The sequence below is a fragment of the Chiloscyllium plagiosum genome, unplaced genomic scaffold (assembly GCF_037043375.1).
Source record: "Chiloscyllium plagiosum isolate Xiang-an unplaced genomic scaffold, Cpla_swu_hap1 HiC_scaffold_12, whole genome shotgun sequence".
Classification (NCBI taxonomy): domain Eukaryota; kingdom Metazoa; phylum Chordata; class Chondrichthyes; order Orectolobiformes; family Hemiscylliidae; genus Chiloscyllium; species Chiloscyllium plagiosum.
This window is the reverse complement of record NW_028270150.1, coordinates 35,487,783-35,513,603: the sequence shown is the minus strand read 5'-3', so window position 1 is coordinate 35,513,603 and position 25,821 is coordinate 35,487,783. Positions and strand designations below refer to the sequence as shown.

The 25,821-nt window shown below is 41.9% G+C and overlaps 2 protein-coding genes across 9 annotated transcripts in view; one reads left to right on the top strand and one right to left on the bottom strand.

The window, feature by feature from the left end:
- The window catches only part of cmss1 (cms1 ribosomal small subunit homolog), a 397,195-nt gene that overhangs the window by 254,963 nt on the left and 116,411 nt on the right, over nt 1-25,821 (bottom strand). For 6 of the 8 annotated variants that reach the window (XM_087992620.1, XM_087992624.1, XM_087992623.1 and 3 more), the window contains exon 2: nt 22,712-22,762. The exons of the other annotated variants lie outside the window; for them this stretch is intronic. The gene's annotated coding sequence lies outside the window, so the exon portion shown is untranslated. The remainder of the gene's footprint in view (nt 1-22,711; nt 22,763-25,821) is intronic. 8 annotated transcript variants of the gene reach the window in all.
- Nucleotides 1-25,821, top strand: part of filip1l (filamin A interacting protein 1-like) — a 309,751-nt gene that overhangs the window by 189,953 nt on the left and 93,977 nt on the right. The window lies entirely within an intron of this gene.

Sequence of the window (25,821 nt, the reverse complement as noted above, 5' to 3'; positions counted from 1 at the left end):
TTAGAAATTGAGCAATATAGGGTATTAATTGCTGGCATTATGCTATCAGGATCTGTTTCTTAGTGGCTGTAAAAATCTTATGTGAGATGAATTTGGGCAGCATTTATCCAGCTTCCAGTACTAAACATGGATCGACAAAACAAAACCATCACTTTTTAGGCATTAATTGTCAGTTTCACATAGAGAGGTCACACTATGGTATGGAAATTGAAAAACAATGTCACACTGATGCAAAGCAGATGCTGTGTTCTTTAGTATTTGTGGTACAGTACAGGTAGCTTTACTCTTTATTGTGTTGTGGTATATCTGAACAATGATGCTCAGTCCTGAAAACATTTGCTTGAAACAGGAATGTTTCTTTCTCAGGATTAACATCCACAACCATGGCCACAAAACGATCTGAGAGAGGAATATGGACATTTACAGATCTCAGATTAGGAGAAAGTGAGGACTGCAGGTGCTGGAGATCAGAGTTGTGAGTGTGGTGCTGGAAAAGCACAGCAGGTCAGGCAGCATCGGAGGCAGCATCAGGCAGCCCTTCCTCAGGGCTTATGCCTGAAATGTTGATTCTCCTGCTCCTCGGATGCTGTCTGACCTGCTGTGCTTTTTCAGCGCCACACTCTCAACTCAGGTCTCAGATTAGGAATGGTTTCCCAAAGGTCAGCAATGCTTAAAATGAAAGGAAAATACTATGGATGCTGGATAACAGGGAAAAAATACTGAAAAAACTGGGGAAATTTAACACATCTGGTAGAATCTGTGGAGAGAGAAACAGAATTAACAGTTCAAGTCCATCTGACTCTTTGTCACACTGGACTCAAAATGTCAACTGTATTTCTCTCAGTGTTCTTTAACCCACCCTACAAGTCAATAATTTACAGCAAGTTTAAATCCAGGGATGATGATTAGCAAACAAACAAGACAGCTTTGTGTAGCAATCCTATGTCTGTTTTTTTCCATGCAAGCATTAAACTGTTTATTTTGAATTAACACCTCTGCCTAAACAGTAGACAAAGGAATGTAGTAATGCATATTGAAGAAGCATTTTTGTTCAATGAAAATTTTAACTTTCCCACCAAGCTTAGAAATGATATTGGCAGGAGAAGTTTATAAATCAGTTTATGCAGCTGAGTTAGAGGCCATAAGAGTAGCGAATAATTATTAGCTATAACTTTTCTTGTCCTGACTTGTAGTGTTCGCCATATTAAAGGGCTTATGAAGTTGTTATTTTGACATTTTTGACATGCAGTATAACTGTCAAAGTGCATTACATGATTCAATGCTATGATGTTCTGGACCCCTGAGACTGGTATTTGTAAATACCCAATAGGTATGTAACTTGAAGCTGCTCAGTTGATTCAATAATGAAGCATTTGTTTAGTGTTAAATGGTCTCCCGAGGACAAAGAAAAAGAGCAACACTGCATTGTTTTCAAATGACCTGGAATGAGTCATCTCTTGTTGCTACACAGCTAGTAAATTTTAAAGTTTAACTTGTAAATCTTTGCAAACCATGAGGAACACCACAAACAGTCACAAAATTTCTATAAGTAGAGCCTTCACAGGCTGCAAGTATACCAAATAAGACAATGTGGCAGTGTTCAATAGAAACATCACAAACTGCAAGCTCAGAGAAGCGTCTCTAACAAATCAAAGTCTTTGGCAAAGAATTACAATTTAATAAACCAATCTTATTTGAGACTAAAAAAGGATGATGTTCAAAAATAGCTGATAAAAGAGCTTAAATTTGTTAGATATACATTGATGCTAAAAACCTTTACTGTAGATTAGTGTATAAGCCAATCTGGTGTACTAGGCAACCTGACCTGATTCCATTTTTATTGGTATCAAAATACACGTTGCAGTCTCTGCAGCACATAGCTCAACCTCTCAATTTTCAGCTAACAGATGCATGTTTAGGGAGACAGTTGCATTAAAACTCACCTTTAAATCTTCAGCTCATAAATATCTATTTACATTAAACTGGCTTTAGAAATTATCGCATGTGATCAAGCATGTGATATGTGCTGTTTAACCAAAAATTATACACAGGAACTTGAAAGACATCCACTTAGAGCATACTGCAGATGGGCAACCATAGCAACTCAGTAAGCCATTCAGCCCACGAGCCTCTCCCACCATTCTCAATCAAAAACAGAAATAGCTGGAAAATCTCAGCGGGCCTGGCAGCATCTGTGGAGAGACAGCAGAATTAATAGTTCATGTCCAGTTACCCTTCTTCAGAATGGATCCACCATTCTGGATCATGAATGATTGTCTCCTCAGCGATATTTACCCGCACTGTTTCCATATTCCTGAATGGCATGAGTCAATTTCGAATTTGACTCATGACTAAACATCCATAGTCCTCCAGGGCAGAAAATTCCACAAAAACTCACTACCCTCAGAGTACAGAAATCTGTTCTCACCTCAACATTAAGTGTCTTGTTCTTTACATTCAGATTATGTTTCCTGGTTCGACAGTCATCAGACAGTGGGAACATTTTATCTATATTCATCCTGTTTAGCACTTTAAGAATTTTCTAAGTTTCAAAGCAAAAATAATTCAATATGAAGTTGGCTTCCAGCTAAAAGTCATAAGCTTTGTCAACTCATCACATAACTTTGTGGCAGCAAGGAATTCATTGTAAGTAAAGAACTAAGAAGGTCTAAGAATGGAAGAAGGAATCAACCCTGAAGATGATACCCAAGATTACGGCCATGGGAACAGGTAGCAGACACCACCTAGACTGGCAAAAGTGAGGACTACAGATGCTGGAGATCAGAGTCTAGATTAGAGTGGTGCTGGAAAAGCACAGCATCCGAGGAACAGGAAAATTGACATTTCAGGAAAAGCCCTTCATCAGGAAGGGCAAGCCTGACCTTGTGAAGTATGGATCAAATGCTCAAAATTACAGAATGATAACATTGGTGTACCTCCCCATTTCTCAATCTATCACCATTCAAATATTGCCTCCCTGCTACCAAAGTGGATACTTGCACATTTATCCACATGACACTCATCAGCCATGCATTTGCCCACTCATTCAACTTGTCCAAGTCACAATGATATTCAATACACGCATATACTCTAAAGTGTGCCAAGTTTAAACAGGTCCAGCATAGATTTCAAAGCAATAGTGAGCTAATGTAGATGCTTTGAAGTAGTAAAATGTGTAGTTTTTGTAGTAGAATACCAAAATAGGCTAGACAATACCAAAAGTCCCTCATGCCAAAATCAATGGTTCCCAGCATTTCACCATCAGACTGTAGTAAAAACATGAGGATCCATTATGTCACAAGAGCAATATGGATGAAATGTTCATGAATTTTGATATTTTCTCTCAGGATGCCAACCCTCTTTCCTGGAGTGTCTTGGGGGGGAGGGGGGGGGGGCAGACTCACAGAATATTCTTAAGGCAGAGGGAGTTAGATTCTTCATTAACAAGGGAGTTGAACATTAATGGAGAGGCAGGAATACAGGTTTAACATTACAACCAGATCAGCCATGATGTGTTTCAGTGTGATTTGGACAAGTTGAGTAAAAGGGGGAAATGCATGGCAGTTAAAGTATAATGTAGATAAATGTGAGAGTGTCCACTTTGGAAGTAAAACAGGAAGGCAGAGTATTTCCTGAATGGCAATAGATTGTGAAAGGGGGAGATGCAATGAGACCTGTGAGTCCTTGTACATGAAAGGATGCAGGTGCAGCAAGCAGTGAAGAAAGCAAACGATATCCTGGCTTTCCTAGTGAGAGGATTTCAGTTCAACAGCAAGGATGATTAGCTGCAATTCTACAGGGCCTTGGAGAGGCTTTACTTGGAGTACTGTATGCAGTTTTGGTCTCCTTATCTGACGAGGGATGTTTTTGCTACATAGGAAGTGCCATGAATATTTACGACTGATTTCTGGAATGCCAGACAGACTACATTCACTGGACTTTAGAAGAGTGAGGATGGAATCTCTTAGACACCAATAAAATTCTAAGAGAACTAGACAAAGTAAACACAGGAAGAATGTTTCCAGTGACCCTGGAGTCCAGAACCAGTTATCAAAGTTTTAGGATTGCTTGGCACTAAGACGAGGAGAACTTTCTTCACCCATCAAGTGGTGATCCTGTGGAAATCTCTGCCACAAAAAGAAATTGAGGCCAAAGTATTGACTGTTATCAGGAATGAGATGTATGTAGATCTTAGGGTTAAAGGGATCTAAGGGCATGGGAGAAAGTGGGAATGATAAACTGGATTGGATGATCAGACATGATCATGTTGAATGACTGAGTAGGCTCGAAGGGCTAACTGGCAGATATCTACTTCCAAATTGCAAATGTTGTTACGGACAGATGATTATGAAAGTGAAACCACCACATCTGATCCAGAGGGGAATTTTTATCGTGATGATAATGCCATAACAAAAGTGATTCAAGATTAGTTCAATGAAGGCTTTGCAATGAAATGAATTTGACAATTTTTAAAATGGTACGATTGAGGACCAAACTATCCTGTAGAATTATTTCATTACAATAAACATGCAACACATTTGTTAAAATTGAATGACTGGCCTTCTGCTTCTTTCAATTTTATAATGAACCACCTACACCAATACCTGTTGATTGATTGATTTACTGTCACGTGTATCTAAGTACAGTGAAAAGCTTTGTTTGTGAGCAGTGCAGGCAGATCATAGCAAACAAGGACATACAGATCATAGGGTGAAAAAAAACTTGCACAGAGTAAGGCATAGAGGTTACACAGCACAGGATATGCACGAGACAAGATCAACATTAACCAGATCAACATTATTTGGACAGTCCATTCGGTGGTCTAATAACAACAGGGAAGAAGCTATTCTTGAATCTATTGGTGATTATGTTCAAGCTTCCATATCTTCTGCCTGATGGATGAGGTTGTTGGAGAGCATTACTGGTTAGGATGGGTCTTTGATGATATTGCCAACCTTTCATGAGTAACAAGAGGTTTGAATGAAGTCTATGGATGGAAAGTTGGCTTCTGTAATGGTCTGGGTTGTGCACACAATCTTCTGTGGTTTCTTACGGTCCTGGGCATAGCAGTTACCATTATGTACCCAGACAGTATGCTTTCTATGGTGCATCTGTACAAGTTGATGAGAGTCCTCATGGACATGCCAAATTTCATAAGCTGCCTGAGGAAGAAAAGTTACTGGAGAGAGTTGAGTTGGAGGCAGTCACTGAGGAATGTGATGAAGATGCATTGCTGTGCCTTCTTGACCATCACATCTATGTGGGAAATCCAGGACCGGATGTTAGTTATCATCACTCCAAGGAACCTAATGCTCTCAACCTCCACTCCATTGATGTAGATGTCTCCTCCTTTCTTTCTGAAGTCAATGATCAGTTGTTTTATTTTGCTGACATTGAGTGAGAGGTTCTTTGGATTGCACCACGGCACCAAGCCCTCTATCTCCTCTCTGTATTCTGACTCATCGCTATTTGCTATCCGTCCTACCACAGTGGCGTCGTCAGCAAATGTGTAGATTGCGTTTGCTCACATTGTCTCACATTTTATACCTGACATGGAACTCAACTACCGTCTTTGAAAAGATTTTTCAGAACAATAGAGTTCAACTTAAATGTTGCAATCTTGAATCAATGCAGTCAAAAAGAGTCAAGATTTGGAGGAGCTGGTGTTGGACTGGGGTGGATAAAGTTAAAAATCACACAACACTATAGGTTTATTTGGAAACACTAGCTTTCAAAGCACTGCTTCTTCCTCAGCAGGACCATAAGACACAGACTTTATAGTAAAAGATTACAGTGATACAATGATACATTGAACAAACCTAGATAAGTCTTTCATCATTTAGAATGGATTCACTGACTTTGGTTCTTTAATATGTAAAGCTCAGAACTTATTTTTAAGTCACCTTCTCAAGATAACTTCAGATTTTATAACAAAAGGTAACATCTCAGCTCAGACAATGCCTTAAAGGTGTGAGTTTAGAGTCTGTCTATATCCCAATCTTGAGTCAGACTGGTTCTATTTCCAAAGTGTGAATTTAGAAAATATTACATGGATTGCTTGCATGTTTTGCATTTTTTGCGCAAAGTAGAACGTATCTGCAAATACAAATTCATCCCATAAATTTATATGTGTGCGTGTGGGCAGGAGAGAGAGAGATGGACTGAGTGTGTGCATGAGAGTGTGCACGTGAGTGTGTGTATTTACGTGTGTGCAAGCTTGGTAAAGTGTGTTTGAGAGTGTAATGGGGTATAAGCCTGTGACAGGGTATGTGCGTGGATGAGTGTGGGGTGTGTATGTGCGTGTATGAGAGAGAGCTTGTGTGTGAGAGAAGGTCTGCATGAGTGTGAAAGTATGTAAGAGTGTGTGTGTGTGTGTGAGAGAGTGAGTGAGTGAGTGAGTGAGTGAGTGAGTGAGTGAGTGAGTGAGTGAGTGAGTGAGTGAGTGAGTGAGTGAGTGAGAGAGAGTGAGTGAGAGAGAGAGAGAATATAGTGCAGTGAGGTCACTTGTAGTGTGACATAAACGCAAGGTCTCGGTTGAGGTCATTCTCATGGGTATCAAATTTGGCTATCAGCCTCTGCTCTTTGCATTGTTGCCTGTCCCAAAGTCTGCCTTGGAAGATGGTCACCCGAAGGTCCGAGGTTGAATGTCCCCGACTGGGGAACACTCCTGCCTTATGATTGTTCAACGGTGTCCATTCATCTGGTGTTGTAGCGTCTGCTTGGTTTCACCAATGTACCATACCTCGGGGCATCCTTGCCTGTAGCGCATGAGATAGACAATGTAGGCCGAGTCACGAGTACCTGCCGCGTACCTGGTGGATGGTGTCCCCACGTGTAATGGTAGTATCCATGTTGACACTTTGACATGCCTTGCAGTGGTTGCCATGACAGGGCCTTAAACAGATCATTGTTCGCAGCAAACTGCCCAGCCTTCAGGACATCGACTACAATACTGTGCAACCCTATCATGGCAACCACTGTAAGATGAGTCAGAGTGGCGACATGGATACCACCATTACATGTGGTGACACCAACCACTGTGTATAAGGCAGGTACTTAGGTGACTCGGCCTACATTGTCTAACTCATACACTGCAGGCAAGGATGCCCTGAGGCACAGTACATTGGCCAGACCAAGCAGACGTTACGACAACGGATGAATGGACACTGCACAACAATCACCAAGCAGGGATGTTCCCTCCCAGTTGGGGAACACTTCAGGGGTCAGGGACATTCGACCTCGGACTTTCAGGTGACCATCAGGACAGGTAACAACACAAAGTGGCCAAGCAGAGGCTGATGAGCAAGTTCAGTACCCACGGGGATGGCCTCAACCAGGATCTTGGGTTCATGTCACATTATAGGTGACCCCACTGCACCAAACGCGCACGCGCACACACACACACTTAGATACTCACACAGACCCTCTCTCATAAACAAACTCTCTCTCATATGCACGCACATACACCCCCCCAAATTCACAACCACACACACACCCTCTCACAGGCTGGTACCCCATCACACACACACTTTACCAAGCTTGCATACATGCAAACACACACTCTGTCACATGTACTCATATGCACAACTCACTCTGCCTCTCTCTCTCATCAGCCCCGATACACACTTAAGTTTATGGGATGAATTTATATTTGCAGAATTATATTTGCAGATACATAGAACATAGAACATTACAGCGCAGTACAAGCCCTCCGGCCCTCGATGCTGCACCGACCTGTCATACCAATCTAAAGCCCATCTAACCTACTCTATTCCATGTGCTTGTCCAATGACGACTTAAATGTACTTAAAGTTGGCGAATCTACTACTGTTGCAGGCAAAGCATTCCATACCCTTACTATTCTGAGTAAAGAAACTGCCTCTGACATCTGTCCTATATCTATCGCCCCTCAATTTAAAGCTATGCCCCCTCGTGCTCGCCGTCACCATACCCTGTCCACCCTATCTAACCCTCTGATTATCTTATATGTCTCTATTAAGTCACCTCTTAACCTTCTTCTCTCCAACAAAAACAGCCTCAAGTCCCTCAGCCTTTCCTCGCAAGACCTTCCCTCCATACCAGGCAACATCCTAGTAAATCTCCTCTGCACACTTTTCAAAGCTTCCACATCCTTCTTATAATGCGGTGACCAGAACTGTACACAATACTCCAAGTGCAGCCGCACCAGAGCTTTGTACAGCTGCAGCATAACCTCATGGTTCCGGAACTCGATCCCTCTATTAATAAAAGCTAAAACACTGTATGCCTTCTTAACAACCCTGTCAACCTGGGTGGCAACTTTCAAGGATCTGTGTACCTGGACACCGAGATCTCGCTGCCCATCTACACTACCAAGAATCTTACCATTAGCCCAGTACTTTGCATTCCGGTTACTCCGACCAAAGTGAATCACCTCACACTTGTCCACATTAAACTCCATTTGCCACCTCCCAGCCCAGCTCTGCAGCTTATCTATATCTCTCTGTAACCTACAACATCTTTCGTCACTATCCACAACTCCACCGACCTTAGTCGTCTGCAAATTTACTAACCCACCCTTCTACGCTCTCATCCAGGTCGTTTATAAAAATGACAAACAGTCGTGGACCAAACACCGACCCTTGCGGTACACCACTAGTAACTGACTTCCAGGATGAACATTTCCCATCAACCACCACCCTCTGTCTTCTTGCAGCAAGCCAATTACTGATCCAAACTGCTACATCTCCCACAATCTCATTCCTCTGCAGTTTGTGGGGAACCTTATCGAACGCCTTGCTGAAATCCATGTACACCACATCAACTGGTTTACTCTCATCTACCTGTTTGGTCACCTTCTCAAAGAACTCTCTGACCTATCAGGATTCTGGGTAATCCAAGATGGAGGACAGGAAAAATTTCTGGCTATAAGAGCTGCTCTTTTTTTTGAGGTATTTTAGGTGTTGGAGGTGATTTCCTCGAATTCCAGGAGCAGCAATTACTGTTTTATATGCTGTTGCATTGTTTTGGAACTTTGGAAAAAAAAGTCAAAGCAACAGCAGTTTTAAACGGGAGAAGAGCAGACAAAGGAAGCACATGGTGAGGACAGTGTAGGAGATAGAGAGAGAGAGAGAGAGAGAATCGGCACAGTCACCGCCTTCGCTGTTTGAATTCGTGTATCGCTGAACATCAGAGTGCATCTGTGAAAATTAACAAACAGTGAAATTCACAACTAATCTTGGAGGAACTGAACAAACAGTGAAATTCACAATTAATCTTGGAGGAACTGTTGGGTGAAGTTCACAGCACAGAATCAGATAAGTTAATTGCAGTTTTAAGTCTATCCAAGAGAAAAGCTACAGTAGTGAGTATAGTGGATTCTTTCTTGATTAAATGTTTTTGGAGATAAGTCTCTTGATTAAACTTAAAATATAAGCCAGAGCTATTAATTTAACCTGGGCAGTGTTTGTAGAGGAATAAGACAGTGTTATTTTCTGGGTCTGTCGATTGTGAAGGAGCAAAAATGGCCTTTGCAGTGATATGTACTTCTTGTCAGATGTGGGAGTTTAAAGAGAGTATAAGGGTTACTGCGGATTATAACTGCCATAAATGGTGTTGGATGCGAATCTTATCAGATCGAGTGGATCGGTTGGAGAGACAGATAGAAGCGATGAGGAATTTGCAACAGCAACAGTATGTGATGGATGGCATAGATAGGAAGGGGGCAAGTCTCAGATACAGTCACATAGGTGGGTTAACTCCAGGAAGGGTGAGAGAGGTAGGCAGCTAGTGCAGGAGTCTTTTGTGGATATACTCATTTCAAACATGTATGCTGTTTTGGAAAATGTAGGGGGTGATGGATTCTCAGGGGAACGGAGCACGAACAGCCAAGTTTCTGGTGTTGAGACTGGCTCTAATGTAACGAGGGGTACGTCAGGTTCCAAGGAATCAATTGTGTTAGGGGATTCTGTAGTCAGAGGTACAGACAGACGTTTCTGTGGCCAGCTGAGAAAAAGCAGAATGGTGTGTTGTTTCCCTAGTGCCAGGATCAAGGATGTCTCAGAGAGGGTGCAGAATGTTCTCACGGGGGAGAGGGGCCAGCAGAAGGTCATTTTCCACATTGGAACCAACGATATTAGAAGGGAAAAGGTTGAGACTCTGAAGGGAGATAACAGAGTTAGGCAGAAACTTAAAAAGGAGGTCTTCAAGGGTAGTAATATCTGGATTACTCCCAGTGCTACGAGCTAGTGAGGGCAGGAATAGGAGGATAGAGCAGATGAATGCATGGCTGAGGAGCTGGTGTATGGGAGAAGGATTCACATTTTTGGATCATTGGAATCTCTTTCGGGGTAGAAGTGACCTGTACAAGAAGGACGGATTGCACCTAAATTGGAAGGGGACTAATATACTGGCAGGGAAATTTGCTTGGGAAGATTTAAACTAGTAAGGTGGGGGGTTGGGACCCATGGAGATAGTGAAGAGATCGATCTGAGACAGGTACAGCTGAGAACTGAAGTGAGTCAAACAGTCAGGGCAAGCAGGGACAAGGTAGGACTAATAAAGTGAACTGCATTTATTTCAATGCAAGGGGCCTAACGGGAAAGGCAGGTGAACTCAGAGCATGGTTAGGAACATGGGACTGGGATATCATAGCAATTATGGAAACATGGCTCAGGGATGGGCAGGACTGGCAGCTTAATGTTCCAGGATACAAATTGCAACAAAAGGATAGAAAGGGAGGCAAGAGAGGAGGGGGAGTGGCCTTTTTGATAAGGGATAGCATTACAGCTGTGCTGAGGGAAGATATTCCCAGAAATACATCCAGGGAAGTTATTTGGGTGGAACTGAGAAATAAGAAAGGGATGATCACCTTATTGGGATTGTATTATAAACCCAATAGTCAGAGGAAAATTGAGAAACAAACTTGTAAGGAGATCTCAGCTATCTGTAAGAATAATAGGGTAGTTATGATAGGGGGTTTTAACTTTCCAAGCATCGACTAGGACTGCCATAGTGTTAAAGGTTTGGATGGAGAGGAATTTCTTAAGTGTGTACAAGACAATTTTCTGCTTCAGTATGTGGATGTACCTACTAGAGAAGGTGCAAAACTTGACCTACTCTTGGGAAATAAGCAGGGAAGGTGACTGAGGTGTCAGTGGGGGAGCACTTTGGGGCCAGCGACCATAATTCTATTTGTTTTAAAATAGTGATGGAAAAGGATAGACCAGATCTAAAAGTTGAAGTTCTAAAGTGGAGAAAGGCCAATTTTGACAGTATTAGGCAAGAACTTTCGAAAGCTGATTGGAGGCAGATGGTCGCAGGTAAAGGGATGGCTGGAAAATGAGAAGCCTTCAGAAATGAGATAACAAGAATCCAGAGAAAGTATATTCCTGTCAGGTTGAAAGCGAAGGTTGGTAGGTATAAGAAATGCTGGATGACTAAAGAAATTGAGGGTTTGGTTAAGAAAAAGGAAGCATATGTCAGGTACAGACAGGATAGATCGAGTGAATCCTTAGAAGAGTATAAAGAAAGTAGGAGTTTACTTAAGGGGGAAAATAAGGAGGGCAAAACGGGGACATGAGATAGTGTTGGCAAATAGAATTAAGGATAAAAGGGTAACTAGGGAGAGAATAGGGCCCCTCAAAGATCAACAAGGCTGCCTTTATGTGGAGCCACAGAAAATGGGGGAGATACTAAATGAATATTTTGCAACAGTATTTACTGTGGAAAAGGATATGGAAGATATAGACTGTAGGGAAATAGATGGTGACATCTTGCAAAATGTCCAGATTACAGAGGAGGAAGTGCTGGATGCCTTGAAACGGTTAGAGGTGGATAAATCCCCAGGACCTAATCAGGTGTACCCGAGAACTCTGTGGGAAGCTAGAGAAGTGATTGCTGGGCCTCTTGCTGAGATATTTGTATCATCGATAGTCACAGGTGAGGTGCCGAAAGACTGGAGGTTGGCTAACGTGGTGCCAATGTTTCAGAAGGGCGGTAAAGACAAGCCTGGGAACTATAGACCGGTGAGCCTGACCTCGGTGGTGGGCAAGTTGTTGGAGGGAATCCTGAGGGAGAGGATGTCATGTATTTGGAAAGGCAAGGACTGATTCGGGATAGTCAACATGGCTTTGAGAATGGGAAATCATGTCTCACAAACTTGATTGAGTTTTTGATGAAGTAACAAAGAAGATTGATGAGGGCAGAGCAGTAGATGTGATCTATATGGACTTCAGTAAGGTGTTTGACAAGGTTCCCCATGGGAGACTGATTAGCAAGGTTAGATCTCATGGAATACAGGGACAACTAACCATTTGGATACAGAACTGGCTCAAAGGTAGAAGATAGAGGGTGGTGGTGGAGAATTGTTTTTCAGACTGGAGGCCTGTGACCAGTGGAGTGCCACAAGGATCAGTGCTGGGCCCTCTACTTTTTGTCATTTACATAAATGATTTGGATGTGAGCATAAGAGGTACAGTTAGTAAGTTTGCAGATGACACCAAAATTGGAGGTGTAGTAGACAGTGAAGAGGGTTACCTCAGATTACAACAGGATCTTGATCAGATGGGCCAATGGGCTGAGAAGTGACAGATGGAGTTTAATTCAGATAAATGCGAGGTGCTGCATTTTGGGAAAGCTAATCTTAGCAGGACTTATACACTTCATGGTAAGATCCTAGGGAGTGTGGCTGAACAAAGAGACCTTGGAGTGCAGGTTCGTAGCTCCTTGAAAGTGGAGTCGCAGGTAAATAGGATTGTGAAGAAGGCGTTTGGTATGCTTTCCTTTATGGGTCAGAGTATTGACTACAGGAGTTGGGAGGTCATGTTGCGGCTGTACAGGACATTGGTTAGGCCACTGTTGGAATATTGCATGCAATTCTGGTCTCCTTCCTATCGGAAAGATGTTGTGAAATTTGAAAGGGTTCAGAAAAGATTTACAAGAATGTTGCCAGGGTTGGAAGATCTGAGCTACAGGGAGAGGCTGAACAGGCTGGGGCTGTTTTCCCTGGAGCGTCGGAGGCTGAGGGGTGACCTTATAGGGGTTTACAAAATTATGAGGGGCATACATAGGATAAATAGACAAAATCTTTTCCCTGGGGTCGGGGAGTCCAGAACTAGAGGGCATAGGTTTAGGGTGAGAGAGGAAAGATGTAAAAGAGACCTAAGGGGCAACCTTTTCACGCAGAGGGTGGTATGTGTATGGAATGAGTTGCCAGAGGATGTGGTGGAGGCTGGTACAATTGCAACATTTAAGAGGCATTTGGATGGGTATATGAATAGGAAGGGTTTGGAGGGATATGGGCCGGGTGCTGGCAGGTGGGACTAGATTGGGTTACGATATCTGGTCGGCATGGACGGATTGTACTGAAGGGTCTGTTTCCATGCTGTACATCTCTATGACTCTGTGACTCTATAACTCAATCAGGTTTGTGAGGCACGACCTAGCCTTCACAAAACCATGCTGACTATCCCTAATCAAATTATTCTTTTTTAGATGATTATAAATCCTATCTCTTATAACCTTTTCCAACACTTTACCAACAACTGAAGTAAGGCTCACTGGTCTATAATTACCGGGGTTGTCTCTACTCCCCTTCTTGAACAGGGGAACCATATTTGCTATCCTCCAGTCTTCTGGCACTATTCCTGTAGACAATGATGATTTAAAGATCAACGCCAAAGGCTCGGCAATCTCCTCCCTGGCTTCCCAGAGGATCCTAGGATAAATCCCATCCGGCCCAGGGGACATATCTATTTTCACATCCTGCAGGATTTCGAATACCTCTTCCTTGTGAACCTCAATCACACCCAGTCTAGTAGCCTGCATCTCAGTATTCTCCTCGACAATATTGTCGTTTTCTAGAATGAATACTGTCGAAAAATATTCATTTAGTGCTTCCTCTGACTCCACACATAACTTCCCACTACTATCCTTGATTGGCCCTAAGCTTACTCTCATCATTCTTTTATTCCTTAAATACCTATAGAAAGCCTTAGGGCTTCCCCTGATCCTATCCGTCAACAACTTCTCATGTCTCCTCCTGGCTCTTCTGAGCTCTCTCTTTAGGTCTTTCCTGGCTACCTTGTAACCCTCAAGCGCCCTAACTGAGCCTTCACATCTCATCCTAACATAAGCCTTCTTTTCCCTCTTGACCAGAGACTCCACTTCCTTTGTAAACCACAGCTCCCGTGCTCTCCAGCTTCCTCCCTGCCCGACAGGTACATACTTATCTAGGACACACAGAAGCTTTTCCTTGAATAAGCTCCACATTTCTAGTGTGCCCATCCCCTGCAGTTTCCTTCCCCATCCTATGCTTCCTAAATCTTGCCTAATCGCATCATAATTGCCTTTCCCCCAGCTGTAACTCTTGCCCAGTGGTATACACCTATCCCTTTCTATCACGAAAGTAAACATAACAGAATTGTGATCGCTATCACCAAAGTGCTCACCCACTTCCAAGTCTAACACCTGGCCGGGTTCATTAGCCAGTACCAAATCTAATGTGGCTTCGCCCCTTGTTGGCCTGTCTACATACTGTCAGAAAGCCCTCCTGCACACACTGGACAAAAACTGATCCATCTATAGTACTCGTAGTATAGTGTTCCCAGTCAATATTTGGAAAGTTGAAGTCCCCATGACAACGACCCTGTCTCTCTCACTCCTATCGAGAATCATCTTTGCTATCCTTTCCTCTCCATCTCTGGAACTATTCGGAAGCCTGTAGAAAACTCCCAACAGGGTGACCTCTCCTTTCCTGTTTCTAACCTCAGCCCATACTACCTTAGTTGATGAGTCCTCAAACTTCCTTTCTGCAATTGTAATACTGTCCTTGACCAATAATGCCACACCTCCCCCTCTTTTACCATCTTCTCTGTTCTTACTGAAACATCTAAATCCTGGAACCTTCAACAACCATTCCTGTCCCTGCTCTAACCATGTCTCTGAAATGGCCACAACATCGAAGTACCAGGTACCAACCCATGCTGTAAGTTCACCCACCTTAGACTAGATGCTCCTGGCGTTGAAGTAGACACACTTCAAACCAACTTCTTGCTTGCCAGTGCCATCTTGCATCCCTGAAACGTGATTTCGGACCTCCCTACTCTCAACTTTTTCTATACTTGAACTACAATTTTGGTTCCCATCCCCCTGCTGGATTCGTTTAAACCCACCCCAATCGCCTTAGCAAATTTTCCCCCCAGGATATTGGTATCCTTCTGGTTCAGATGAAGACCATCCTGCTTGTAGAGGTCCCATCTACCCCAGAAAGAGCCCCAATTATCCAAGAATCCAAACCCTCCCTCCTGCACCATCCCTGTAGCCACGTGTTCAACTCCTCTCTCTCCCTATTCCTCACCTCACTAGCACGTGGCACGGGCAACAAACCAGAGACAACAACTCTGTTCGTCCTAGCTCTAAGCTTCCATCCTAACTCCCTGAATTTCTGCCTTAAATCCCCATCTCTCTTCCTACCTATGTGGTTGGTGCCTATGTGGACCATGACTTGGGGCTGCTCCCCCTCCCTCTTAAGGATCCCAAAAACATGATCAGAGACATCATGAACCCTGGCACCTGGGAGGCAACACACCAACCATGAGTCTCTCTCATCCCCACAGAACCTCCTATCTGTCCCCTAACTATGGAGTCCCCAATGACTACTGCTCTGCTCCTCTTCTCCCTTCCCTTCCAAGCAGCAGGGACAGACTCTGTGCCAGAGCCCTGTGCCCCACTGCTTTCCCCTGGTAAGTTCCCCCCCAACAGTATCCAAAATGTTATACTTATTGTTGAGGGGAATGGCCACAGGAGATCCCTGCACTGCCTGCCGGTTCACTTTCCGTCCCCTGACTGTAACCCATCTGCCTTTTTCTTGTACCTGAGGAGTGACTACCTCCCTGTAACTCCTCTCAATAACCCCCTCTGCCTCCCGAATGATCCAAAGTTCATCCAGCTCTAGCTCCAGTTCCCTAACGCGGTTTTTGAGGAGCTGGAGTTGGGTGCACTTCCCACAGATGTAGCCAGCAGGGACACTAGTGGTGACCCTTACCTCCCACATTCTGCAGGAGGAACATTCAACTGCCCTCACCTCCATTCCCACGATTCTAAATTCCCAAAGACACTGTTGAAAAATAAGGAATAAAAAATAAACTCATTACCTTACCAATCTGGCGCACAGAACCTTTTTTTTGGTTAGAGGAGGAGGATGGGTGGGAGACACTACCCGAGCAGTGTTTCAGGTAACTTAACCACACAAATATATGACTTCCCAGAAATCCTTCGCTCCTCCCTCGCACCTTTCGGTGCTCAAAAAATGCAGAACCTGGAAGCAGTCAATGCAGGCAATCAATCCATCCAATATTTTGTAAATTCCACTTTGGAAATAGAACTAGTCTGATTCAAGATCAGGATACAGACAGACTCTAACTTCACAACTTTAAGGAATTGTTTGAGCTGAGATGTCACCTTCTGTTATAAAACCTGAAGTTATCTTGAGAATACAACTTAAAATAAGTTCTGGGAGTTACATATTAAAGAACTGAAACCAGCAAACACATTCTAAAAAATGAAAAACTTAACTATCTAGGTTTGTTCAATGTATCATTATATCACTGTAATCTTTTGCTATAAACACTGTGTCTTGTGGTCCTGCTTCACAACCACCTGATGAAGCAGCACTTTGAAAGCTAATGCTTCCAAATAAACCTGTTGGACTAAAACCTGATGTTCTGTGATTTTTAAGAAAGATTGAAGAGAGACAGGAGCAGTCAGACTGCTTGGCCTGAGAGAGAAGCCTCGCCTAACGGTACAGAACATCCTAGTCTTTTCAAGACTAGGTCCATCAGGATCAAAAAGCAGACCAGGAAAAGTTCAGAGCATGTTAATTGCACAGGCTCGGTATTTTATTTGATTGTTTTGTTCCTGAAAAGGCTTTGAGGTAATTTATTCAGAGCAATACTGATTATGGCTCTTACGATGTTTCTGCACTTATTGTCCATGAAATAAAGCTTAATGATTCACATCTAGTTCCTTCTTAGTCTGGAGAATATTCAGTTCAGATTGTGTGGGAGTTGTTTGGTTTTTCATGAGTTCCTCTGTAATAGGGTTGGGCAGCACACATGGACCACGAATAGAGTGATTGACACCATTGTAATGATAAAGACGAATACAAAATCTGCAATGGTATATCTTGTGGAATAGGAACCCATTCTATATGGATACAGTTCTGTGTCCTCTCAGTGATCTTGCACTCTTTTAAGACCAGATCCATTCTGGCGCACACACCAGAATATCAGATCCATCGATTCTCAGTCATTTTTATTTCCCTATTCTTACATAACTGGAGTTGGTAAAATGTGTAGATCTCGGTTTCTTTTCCTCCCTGATTGACTGGTTAAACTATGCAGTTTTATTAAGACTTAGTAACTGGCAACAAGAAACATTTTTTTTTAAAATCAGCAGTCTCCAGACACATTACAAACAAAAATTGTACCCTAGACACCATTTTTGCTCTTTTGAACTGATGTCACATGATGTGCGTTGCTGTGGGAACTGTTCAAACTACGCTCAATATTTCTCACAAAGAAATACTGAGCTTACTTCCAAGTACTCACTCCCACCCATTCCAAATGAAGGTCACTCCCAGTAAGTGAGGCCTCCAACAGGCTGCAGCCAATGAGTCATACTCCAGAAATGTTGGTACCTTCTGGATGCAAATACTCACCAGAGGAAAAAGTCTTTAGTCTGCAGTTTGATGGGACTGCTCTGTGAAAGACTCCAGTGAGGCTCACAACAGGATGAAGCTCTATCTAAGTAATTTCTTTTTATTCATTTTGTAATCCAAAATGGTGCCAGATTGTGACAAAACACTTTTCACTGTATTTACCCAAATACATGTGACAATAAAATCATTCATTCAACAATCCTTGACCTGATCTGTGAATCAGCAATGTATTTTCTTATTATTAGTAAGTTGTTAAAATATTTTCTTTTAGAAATGTTTTGAGAAAATGTATTTCTTTAATTAATTTCATACCAATACAGTACTGGTAAGACTGAAATAGGATTTCTGTGGAAAAAACACATTCTATTTACTTATGACAGAAATAATCAGAATAACCAGATACTTAACCAATAACCATTCTTCACATTCCAGTGCACGAGCCAACAACAAATCAAATTTATAATTTTCTTCATCCATTATTAACTCAATCATACTAATACAACATACTACAAGTTTCCTTCTATTCTATTCCATTGGATCCAGTCTCCTGTGAATTTTCCTTTACTTTGACCAACTTCAGCAATCTACTCTCTGGCTTAGGTCTGTTTGGATTCTCTTTTATTTTGATTCATGTCTGTGATCTGCTCTCTGGAGCTGTCTCTCAAAGCTCCTCCACTCCTCCTGCTTCAAAAAACATATTCTCCTTCAAGCTTTTGGTCACAGTCTCCATAATAATCATTTACTGAAACCCTCAACAATGATTTTATTACCTTCAGACATGACTCAACTAATGTGTTCCTTGACAGTCATCAATCACTTGTCCTCTGTGAATTTCAACTTATTCACAGCTCTGCTCCCTTTATCCTGTTCTGCTTTAAGCTTTTTTAAAAAAATTACTCATTAATTCTATGTAGGTATCATAGCTGGGCCAGTGTTTAGTGCCCATCCCTAGTTGCCCTTGAGAAGGCGGTCAAGAGCTGCCTTCGCAAACTGTTGCATTCCACGTGCTGTAGGTAGGGACAAAGTGATCTCTAGCATCTGCAGCCCTCAGAGTCAAAAAGTGTGGCACTGGAAAAGCACAGCCGGTCAGACATCATCAGAAGAGCAGGAGAATTGACTCTCATCATGCTCGAAACATAGATTCTCCTGCTCCTCAGATGCTGCCTGACCATTTGCGCTGTCCCAGCACCACACTTTTTGACTCTGATCTCCAGATCCACACACAAAGTGAATAGGGTTGGAGGCTCAGATTTTTGACCAAGTGACACTGAAGGAATGTGATATATTTCCAAGTCAGAATATTTAGTGTCATGGAGAGGATGTTGCAAGTGGTGGTGTTCCCATGTATCTGCCACTGTTGTCCTTTGGAAGTGGTTGCACATTTGGAAGTGGTTGCACATTTGGAAGTGGTTGCACATTTGGAAGTGGTTGCACATTTGGAAGTTGCTGTGTATGGTTGAATTTCTGCAGTGCAACTTGTAGAAAGTAGGCATTGCTGCTAGTGATCTTCGGTGATGGAGAGGATGAATGTTTGTAGATGCAATGCCTTTAGGAGTTCACCAGCTCGATCAGGTGTGCTGCTGCTGAGTCACATTGAAATCCCCCACCCAGGGTAGGTACTGCACTTTGCCATACTCAGTGCTTCCTTCCAGTGCTGTTCAAGATGGAGGATTGCTGATTCATCAGATGAGGGAAGCCCTCTCCTACTGTATACCTCTGCTAGATCTGTTCTGCAGTTAAGAAAGGGCATAGCTAGGAAGTAAGTGTGATGGTAGTATCTAGGGCATTTTTTGCAAGGCATGGTTCTGTGAGTATGACTATGTCAGGCTATTGCTTGATTAGTCTGTGAGACAGCTCTCCCCATTTTGGCACTAGCTCCCAGATATTAGTAAGAGGACTTTGCACGGTTGTCAGGAGTGAGTTTGGTTTTGTCATTTCTGGTGCCTCAGGTTATGTCAGGTCATCTGTCCGGTTTCTCTCCTTTCTTCCTTTTCAGCAGTTGATCCAACTGAATGGCTTGCTAGGTGATTTCAGAAAGCAGTTCAAAGTCAGCCACATTGCCGCTGTGGGTCTGGAGTCACATGTCAGTCAGACCAGATCAGGACACCAGTTTCTTTTGCTCAGAGGATTTTTTTTTTATGAACAACTGACATTGGTTTCATGGTCATCATTAAACTCTTAATTCCAGATTTTTAAAAATTGAATTCATGGTGGGTTTCAAACTAGTGTGTCCAGAACATCGCCTAGGTTTCTGAATTACTAGCCCAGTGACAACATCACTTTGAAAGGCTGTTGCACTCCCTGACAAACACTGTCAGTCCACAACTATCCTGCATGGTTTATGACATGGTAGACCAGGGGAATTTGCCAGCGAACTTTGCCAACAGGCACTTGGAGATCCTGGTCGATGGAGTAGCTCAGCAGAGTCACCCTCCTCCCCAAGGGTCGGCAGAGACTATACCAACAGACCGTGCCAATCTGGTTCAATCAATGACGTGCACACACACTCTATTTCTGTTCATACACTCACCTCCCACTAATGCTCATGCTCTGCCAACCTCACTACAGTCAGTTCTGCTATAACACAGTAGCTCTGTTCTCGTTCAATCCCATGTTATGACAAAATTGTGTAACAGCAGTACCATTTAAACTAATAGGACCAGAATCGCATTATAACCAAAGCACACTTTAAAAGTTTGCACTTTAGAAACACTGCCCTCAATTTCTCAAGCGTGTTATAGCAAATTAACATGCATTATAGGAGAATGACCGACGTACAACACTTTCCCTTACTCTCATTTCCCCCAACATCCACACTGCTAACCCTACATGCTCTCTGTGCTGCCTATTCCCTCCAAGGAACACCTCACCCCTTTCCCCCACCTGTACCATCACAAACAGATGCGCCACCCAATTTCATCTTGCTTAACGCCTTTCCTTCTATCTTTCTAGGAGGAAATGTCCCATAATATTACATAAATAACCAAGATGGGTGGCAGGGTACCTTGTATCCTAGCCACTCACAAAGTGAGGATCCTGACTTTGAGCGCCCCAAGCTGTTGAACAGCAGTGCCCAAGTCCCTAGAGAGGTATTCAAGTCTGCCTTTGACTTACTGTTCCTGGACCCTCTGACTGAAGGATATCTCCCTTGACTTGACTGAAACAGCTGACAATTAAGACAAACTTCCAGACTTTGTATCTGTGCTAAACAGTACAACATGACAGTGTGAGCTTGGTAGCTGCTGTGAGCATCCAGGTCTGCTCAAGATGAGGGAGCGCTAAGGTAGCGAATGAGCAGTTCAGAAATGCAGCCGGGTCTAGCATGTGAGCTGGGTGCCTGTCCCTGCATGCAAAGTGTTCTTACAGCAGCATTGAAATCATAGTTGCAAGTTCGCAGCAAAGCGTGGCATAGCTAAGCAGCAGAGTTGTGCATCAGAGATATGGCAAAACAATGCCTGTGTCCATGGGCATTGATGTTGGTGCTATCGCTTTCCATGAAGTGTGTCCTGAAATGTGGGCATCGGGTACCACAAATGAAAGTCCAGAGATGGAAGCAGCGAGCTGAGGCTGCTCCAATTTACATGTTGGCAATTCTTGGCATCAAGTTTCATTGCAGCAGGTGGTAGGACAGGAAGCTGCACACAAATGAGGTGAGATCTGCAGTTGCAGTTAATGCAAAAAGCAAAAATCTCGTCTTCAACACACAGAACTCTGCTGGAATAATACAACCTGTTGTTACTGATCTCAAGAAAGGACTTGCTGGACATCTCACATGATATTTGCAGATTTATTGTTATTCCCACATCGTTCAAGCCCTACCATATTCATCCCATAGTGTCTGGTCATTTTCTATAATAGGAAACAACTGTTTTGATTGGAAACTATACATTCTTCTCCTGAGCTATAATGTTTTTAATGTAACAATAACATTTCTGCTAATTGAAATACAGTAACGATTTATTTATTAACTACAATTCTTACTAAACTTTGATACATCAGCAGCAGGACAATGCCTGATATAAATTCAAGCATTTAGTTTTCAGTATCCTATCATTTGTAGAATCACAGAATTAAACTATACAGAAGAGGCCCTTTGCCCCAGGATGTCAGACTGACTAAACTACTCTAAATTTACAGTAGTTCCACTTTCCAGGACATGGCTCATATCCTTGAATGTTATGGCTTTTCAAGTGCTCATCGAAGTATTTTTAAAGGTTGTGAGGTTGCAGTCTTCAGGTATCCTCCGAGACAGTACATTCCAGATTCCCACACACTCAAACTACCCCCACCCCTCCACCCTCCCCCCAACCTCCTTCCTTTCACCATATAATTAGGTATTCATAGAATCATAAAGTATGGGAACATGCCCTTCGGTCCAACCTTCCATGCTGACCAAGTTTCCCAGACTCAATTAGTCCTGCGTGCCTGCATTTGGCCCACATTCTTCTAAACATTTCCTATTCATAGATGCAGAGATGATAAATAACAGGGGATTGAATCTTTAATAAATTCAATCAGCTTATCGAACTACAATACAAATGGCTGAAAAATGAATTTTCATCAGCAAGAAAGTGTTTAATGTGTTTTGACAAACAAAAATTAAGTTCTAATTTTCATTTATTGAATCACTGCAATAAGCTTTCTTGCACAGGCTTCTCAAAAATCTAATGTGCTAAAAGGGGCTACGAACATTAAAAGTTCTGAAAATACTTATAACAGTACCGTCCTGATGGAAATTCAAACCTATATAAATGTGACCATAAATAAAGAGCCTGTTTTTCCATTAACAGTTGTCAAGGGCCACAAATAATCATTTCCTATTTAAGATCACAAACTGGCAACATTTCCCTGAGATACTCTACGTTCCACATCTTGGTGCTATTTTTGGAATTAACTTGTACATGTTGGCTCAATATCCCAGGATTGACTCCGCATGTTCAAGATGATTCTAAAAATACTGCAGCATTGGAAATTATTCCCTAATTAAATATGTTCAATTTATACAGGCAGTACCTTTTATCTGTGTGGCAGAGTTCAATCTTCTTATCTGTTATGATCATCAATCTGGAAAATTAAAACATTACTTCAACGGAACTGTCACATAGAATCACATCCCATCACGAGATCAATGACAAGTGTTGTTAAGGGATGAATAGTGAAGCAGTGATTCATCCTTGGTCCACCAAGTGTTCTCAGTCTGTTTTCATGAAAATTGGAAGAAACCACATGAAGACAAATACAAAGAGCACAATATCCAGTTTAAATCAAAACAGGAAGCCAGTCAGAGGAGATGGGGATGTCAGGGAAAAGTTGGCAAACTCCTGTTTAACTCGAAATAGGGAATACAATTTATTGTAACACACCAGATTCTGAAGGGGCTTGGTAGATGGCTGAAGGGATAATTCTTCTCATAGAGAAATCTACAATGAGGGGACACTGTTTAAAACTGAGGCATCTTTCATTGAAGATGGATATGAGTAGGGATGTTTTCTTACAGAGGGACATTAACTTTCAGAACTTTTTCTCCAGCAAATAGTAAAAACTGAATCATCAATATATTAAAGGCTGTGGTGGATAGATTTTTGATCGATAAGTGAGTCGAAGATTATGGTGGGCAGTCAGGAAAGTGGAATTAAGGTCACAATTAGATCAATCATTTTATTAAATGACAAAGCAGGCTTGAGGGGCCGAATGGCCTTCTTCTGCTCTTATTTCTTTGGTTCCGAATGTCACAGGATTTCAACGTTTACAGGAGTAACTAGTTTTGTGCTACCTGACAGACTAAAGTGGACAGGACATTTGTAATATTGGATAACACTATTTCCATTGGTCAGTGAGTCAGTTCAATTCAGATCAACATCAAACAACTGAAATGAGTTTTTCCAAACCTTTATTTTCACAGAAAATTACTTGAGTGTCTTGCCAAAAATCACAATTAAAAGGGAAATACATATTTGAAAAAGAGAATATTTAAGGGCAGAAGAGTGGGTAGCTTTTTTGCGAGATTGGCCAAAGATGGAACTGGCTGAATGGCTCCCTCGTCGGCTGTAAAATCACTTCATTCTATCCCGGGAATTACCAGGAACTATCCATCTTGTTGTTTCTCCTTTAAATGTCATACAATTTGATGATTTGGAGATGCCGGTGTTGGACTGGGGTGTACAAAGTTAAAAATCACACAATACCAGGTTATAGTCCAACAGGTTTAATTGGAAGCACACTAGCTTTCGGAGCGACGCTCCTTCATCAGGTGATAGTGGAGGGCTCGATCGTAACACAGAATTTATAGCAAAAATTTGCAGTGTGATGTAACTGAAATTATACATTGAAAAATTGATTGTCTGTTAAGCCTTTCATCTGTTAGAATACACTGTAATGCTTCAAGTAGTCCCAGGTAAGCGCATTGTTTAGCTTAGTTGGTTGGACAGCTGATTTGTGATGCAGAGTGATGCTAACTGTGTGGCGACCCTAAGGTTAAACATCACCAGCTGTCACTCTGTAACGGGAGAGCAGTGCTGTGGTCCTCTGAGACTATGGAGACTTTCTCTTTTGTCCCAAGTAAGATGGAGTCCAAGACATTTATAACCTCAGGTTGCATGCGATGATTGTGATTATTAAAGTATACTGACGTACTAACCACATTATAAGCAGTCTACTGAATTTTCAGACTTGCATCTGGTTTGCAACACTTTGAAATTTCAGAAAGTATTTATAGAACAACACTGGATTGCCCATTCTTGTTCAAGTCTGTGCTCCTCTCTCTGAAAGTTTTATATTTGCAAAGCTCAGATGGGTCACAGACCTCAAAAATTCCACTGCTATTAAGTTTGTCTCAGTTATCGTCCAAATAATCTTCTTTAATTTTGATCATCAACAACAAAGTCACTTACTGTGAATGTGACAGCTGTATTCTGTGGCAATGACACAGAGCTTCTTTGATATAGTTTTTTTGATTTAAGTTTAATATTAATCTGGTTTTCATTTAACTGAATTTGCAATATAGATTACAAAAATATAGATGAGTTAAAAGTCTGTAACTTAATTTTGATCTTCAGAGGTTATCCATATGCCACGAGAGAGTTACTCTCAAAGTTAATGGAATTTCAGCTCCAATTAATACCAGCATTTTCCTATTGCCATCTATCTATAAAGGGTAATCTGCAGGGTAATATTCCTTCTTTGAAGGAAAACACCCCCCACATATTGAGGAATTAAACCCAGATGAGATGATGTTAACTCTTCAGGCAATTTGATACAGATGACATAATAACACTAACCTAATGACCTTGCCTCCCCGGCTTGCTCACATGTACATCTTTGCTGAGGTGGTGCACCATTAGTCTTTTTTTTTGTTTTTAAACAAATTCAATAACTAATGATTGTCTAGCTATTCAGAGAGGTCTCCCAAAAAATGAATTTACAACTTTGTAGATGTTGTTGTTTGATCGGATAATGACCAAAAAGAACACTCTTAATAAGTTATACATTCAAAAGGAAAACATCACCTCCTGAAAAAATAACAGATTCATCAGTAATAACACAGAGGGTGGGTGCATGTATGGAATGAACTGCCAGAGGAAGTGGTGGAGACTGGTACAATTACAACATATAAAAGACATCTCGATGATGATATGAATAGGAAGAGTTTGGAGGGATATGGGCCAAATGCTAGCAAATGGACTAGATTGATTTAGGATATGGACGAGTTGGACTGAAGAGTCTGTATACCGTGCTGTACATCTCCATGACTCTGTAGCAATTTATGTCCTTAAATAGAGTGTTTCCATTCTAATTTCAACAGCAGAGATTGAACATAGCCCTGGTCAAGGTGAAAAGCTACTCAAAACACTTCAATATAAAGCAAAAGTTTCATTTACAGATCAAGTTTGAATGTTTAATCTACAAGACAATGAAACTGCTGTTTTATAGTATCGCTGAAAAAGTCTGATTTTCTAGAACATCCATTACACCTGTAGCTTGCTTACCTGTTCAGTAATGCAAAATGCATCCACTGCCCGCATTTCTAAGATCGTTTAGATATATAACTTATAGCTCCTGAATGTAACATTTTGCTTTGACAGATGCTCATGCTCAACAAGACACAAAACTGTTGTTAAATTTGA